This window comes from Physeter macrocephalus, chromosome 6 (assembly GCF_002837175.3).
Source record: "Physeter macrocephalus isolate SW-GA chromosome 6, ASM283717v5, whole genome shotgun sequence".
NCBI lineage: Eukaryota > Metazoa > Chordata > Mammalia > Artiodactyla > Physeteridae > Physeter > Physeter macrocephalus.
Genome location: NC_041219.1, coordinates 46,742,970 through 46,747,566, shown reverse-complemented (window position 1 = coordinate 46,747,566; position 4,597 = coordinate 46,742,970). Strand labels below are relative to the sequence as shown.

At 59.0% G+C, this 4,597-nt stretch overlaps 1 long non-coding RNA gene across 3 annotated transcripts in view; it reads right to left on the bottom strand.

The window, feature by feature from the left end:
* Positions 1 to 3,178: 3,178 nt before the first annotated feature.
* The window catches only part of LOC114486445 (uncharacterized), a 12,801-nt gene continuing 11,382 nt past the window's right edge, over positions 3,179 to 4,597 (bottom strand). For all 3 annotated transcript variants that reach the window (XR_008617595.1, XR_003680165.2, XR_008617596.1), the window contains one exon: positions 3,179 to 3,527. This is a non-coding gene — a long non-coding RNA (uncharacterized lncRNA). The remainder of the gene's footprint in view (positions 3,528 to 4,597) is intronic.

Below are 4,597 nucleotides of genomic sequence, written 5' to 3'. Positions count from 1 at the left end.
GGAGCACAGGCTCCGGACGCGCAGGCTCAGCGGCCGTGGCTCACGGGCCCAGCCGCTCCGCGGCACGTGGGATCCTCCCGGACCGGGGCGCGAACCCGGTTCCCCTGCATCGGCAGGCGGACGCGCAACCACTGCGCCACCAGGGAAGCCCCGCAAATTTAAAAAAAGGTTTTTTTCTATCCAGAGAGGGACCAGAAAGAGCTCTCATCTCTCTTGAACTCTTTGTGCTGCTGCTTTGGGTGGTTTCTGGCAGTTGCCACCCACATACCCACCCTTTCGGTGGGTCCACCCCGATCCACGGCTCTCGCCAGCACTGTGGTCAGACCCTGCCCCATGTCTCCCGGGCAGAGCAGGACGGGGCAGTGCAGATGCGGGCCCCGCACCGTCTCGAGTGCCAGGGGGCCCACGATCCAAATTTGCCAGCCGCCCGCCGTCACCACCCAGCCCTCCCTCCCCAGTAAAACCACCTGCCGCGCCATCAGGGGACTCAAAGTCCAGGGGTGGGGTCTTTCCTGAACCTCGTCAGCCCTCAGCCCCATGCTGGGGACCCTGGGGGGTCCCACTTATTAAACGCAGAGCTGTCGCCACTCCTTGGGGCCTGGTGGTCCCAGGAGATCTACCCGGGCAACAAAGCTTGTTTCTTCATGTTTCCATGTCGTGGACGCAGGTGGTAGATTGGCTGACACAAGGTGGCTGTTCCACCTGGCTCCAGGTGGAGGTGGAGAGAAAAGGGAAGGCGGACAAGGACTGGCCCAGGTAGGGCCGTCCCTGCGGTGAGTCCCGAAGAAGGACAGAAGCCGAGACAGGAGCGCAGAAGGCCTGAGCTGCCCAGGGGCTGAGCCAGAGGAGCACGTCCCACTCCTGGACGGGGTGTCGGCCTTGAGCAGCCACAGACCCATCCCAGCCCGGGCCTGCCTGGCACGGACCCTCAGGGGCTAGCCAGTTGATAAGCTCCGAGGAAAGGAGCTAAGCAACACATTTCTGGAAGCAAACGCCTGCCCGCTGGCCAGGGCTGAAAGCAGGTGCCAAGGCCTGGCGATTCTGATGAGCTTGGCTCTGGCCCAGCAGAGCATCAGGCTGGGGCGACCGGAGCAGCTGTGCAGAGATGGCAGTGGAGACTGAGGGACCTCTGCCCCGTGGGCCGGGCACCTCCTGGCACACTCTGCCTCCATGGAAATGCGCCCAGGAAAGGGGAGGAATCCGCTCAGGTCTAGTGGCCAAGCCCTCAGCGAGGGAGTGTTGAGGTCGCCTCATCTGCTTCCCCGAACTAGGCTCCCTTGCCCCGATTGTGCCTTGCAGCTGCTGCGCGGTGCCGGCCCCCCTCCTCCCCCGGGGCTCTCCGTTTAGGGTCAGACAGGAGGTCGCACCTGCCAGGGGTGGTGGCCTCCTTCCTCAGTCTCTCCCAGCTCTTCGCCTCTGTGGTGACAGGCTCGAGGAGGCCGTGGGGCCCGAGGTGGTGGCCTCGGGCAGCTTTCCCTCCTGCCACCCATGGGTTTGGGACACGCAGATAGAGTAGAACTGAGACCCCAGGCCAAGAAGCTTCCAGAAAGCGATGGCCTACGGAGACCCTCTCCCCCACACCTCTTACAAACCCACCTCTCCTACCTGAACCCTCGTTCTTCCAGAGACACAGGCAAGGTCATCCGTCTTCCACGACAAGAGGCCCCCGCCTGCTGCAGCTGGATCAGGGGCCTAAGTGACATTTCAGGGGCTGAATAAGACTTCCAGCACCTCCACCGCCCCAGCTGAAAACTAAGAGACTGAACTGAGTTGGGTCATTTAGCAAACGTTTGCTGAGCACCTACTGTGTGCTAGGCTCCTAGAAAGGCAGAGAGACCATAGCCCAGGGGCTGACAAGATGCCCCGGAAAGCCCTCTGGTCACAGAGACAAAGGTGATGGAGGCCTGGGTGGCAGAGCCCAGCGCTCGCGTCAGGAGAAGGCCATCCCTCCCTCCTGCGCCTCCCAGGACCCCGGGTGGGGTGCAGGGCACCTGCAGGAGGGGCAGAGCAGAGCCTGGTCACCAAGCTACACTTCAAGAAAGACACCTCGAAGGAGAAGCCGCAGCCAGCCGGGCGGAGAGAGAAGCACACGAGCCAAGGCTGCGGACCCCGGGAGCCCAGCCAACACGCCCAGGGCGCCGGTCTCCGCCCCGACGCCTCTCCTGCTGCCAGCACCCGGCACGGTCAGTGCTCCAGAAGGGAGGCTCCTTTCTCGTCACCCAGGGACCGTGGCTGCGTTTGCCTCCCCTCCTGCATGCTTGGGGGGTTCTTCAGCCTGGCAAGCTGCGTCTTACACCAAGGACCCCTTTCCTCGCCAGAGATACGCGTGGTGGCAGCTCAGCCCTTCTGACAAGGGCAGCAGCGCCGAGCCGACGTCACTCAGGCCACAGGCAGAGGGACTCGGTGTCAGGGACACTGCCCGTCGCCCAGGTGGAGACAGAGCAAGTAGCTGCTGCCCCCCCAGGGCTGCCCCTGCCCCTCAGCACCCGCCCGCCTTGCTCCATGGAGACGGCGCCAGCAGGGGCCCCGGCGACATGGGCGTGGCCGCACACCCCCTCCTAGCAGCCCGCACGGATGGCCCCCGGGAGCAGGACCCTTTGTTTCCCCGAGGCCTCCCAGCCCCTGGATGGAGTCTCTGAAATTGTCTGTCCCCCCAAGTCTCCACAGGAAGCAATGAAGGGCCAGAGTCGACTCCCTTCCCCCCCGCCCCCCCAAGCCCCCCGAGGCTCAGCCCCATAACATGTACACGTGCTCAGTGCTCTTCAGGCTGGGAGGCCCAGCGACGGGCCCAGGGCGAATTGTTAGGAACTCATGGAATTGGGAATCAGACCCAAGCCCGTCTAATCCCAAAGCAGGAAGTGCCCCTCTGTGAGATGCTGATCACTGAATTTTACAGACTGGGAAACTCACCAGGTCAGCCTGGCAGCGGAGGGCCCGGGGTTGGGGGACACGAAGGAGAGGGCGAGACGGAGGAGGGGGTGTGGACCTAGTGACCTCCCCCTTCTGGAACAAGTGCTAAAAGCTCATTCAGAGAAAGATGGCCTTCTGCCTGCTCCCCGGGTGGACAGGTCACTTCCATCCAAACTCAGCCTGCCCGGTAGGCTGGGCCACGGCTCGGCGCTCACCCTGGGGGGTTCTGGGGGCCTTGAGCCGAGGTCGGCGCACAGCCCTGCGAGATGCCAAGTGTCCCTCCCCTACCTGCCCTTCTGCCAGCTCCGGGTGTTCCTCAGCGGACAGGCGTGGGGAAAAAAGGGAAAGCTGGCTGATGCCAAGTATTCTGTATTTCAGTCCAGAGGCCACGTAGATCTGCAGGGAAACTTCTTATTCCACTGAGCTCAAAACCTTAAACAGTCTGAGTGAGCAGACCCAGCGCATGTGGCTCCTGAAACAGGCTGTCTGAACGCCACCGGGGGCGGCGCAGGGTTGGGTGGGCGACCGGAGAGCTGACCCTCGTTCTCGCAGCCTCCAGTCTGGGCTTCTGCGAAGGCGCTGGCGGTACTGTCCGGGCGCTTTGGCGATCTCTCTGCCTGCAAGGGTGACAGATATCAATGTAACCACATTTTTATTTTAGTTGCCTCAAATATTCAAAGTTTTGTTTTCTCCGTCATGCTCATACATATGCATGTAATTAAACACTTGTGAAAAGTCACTTTAATAATAAACAGGAAATGAACTTAAATACTGCCCCTTCCGCTCATTCATCAGTGGTTAGGACGGAGGCGGCAGGGGGCGCGGACGCCGGTGGAAAAGGTAACTGGAATCAGACCGTTTTCTCAGAAATTCCCTGGCTGTATTGAAGACTGAAAGTGAAGGAGCTACAGAAAGCTTCCGGCACACAAAGCGGCAGTTTGAGACGTGCGTGGGGAGGACACCCAAAGTTAGGAAACAGGCTCCTAAATGAGCCGCCAGAAAGTAAAACTTCCGTGTTTCAAATACCATCTCTCCTCATGACCAGCATCCTGAAAGGACAGATGTTCCTTTACGCAGGGGTCACGGTCAGGGAGCACCAGGGCATCTGGGACCCCTTGAAATTAGATGCACAACCAGTGTTCTGTGTGTGTGCGTGTGCGCGTGCCTGTGAGCACACGTGCCTGCGTTTCTCTGGGAATGTGGCCCATGGCTTTCATCAGATTCTCAAAGAAATCTAGAACCACAAAAAGGCTAATAACCACTGTTCTCTGTAATGTGGAGACCCTCTGGTATCATGCACTCGACAGGAGAAAAAACAACTTTAGAAATGACATTAATATCCCAAATTACACAATAAACACCAGATTTTTTTCTTGGTTTAATGAAGTGATTTAAAAGTCTAAGGAAACTTCTGGGAATGTACCCAAAAGAACTGAAAGCAGTCTCGAAGAGATATTTGTACACCCATGTTCATAGGGGCATTATTCACGATAGTCAAAAAGTAGAAACGACCCAAGTGTCCATCAGTGGATGAAGAGAGAAATAAAACAGCGTCTATCCATACGATGGAATATGATTCAGCCTTAAAAAGGAGTGAAGTTCTGACACGTGCTACAACATGGATGAACTTTAAAGACATTATTGGGGCTTCCCTGGTGGCGCAGTGGTTGAGAGTCCGCCTGCCGAT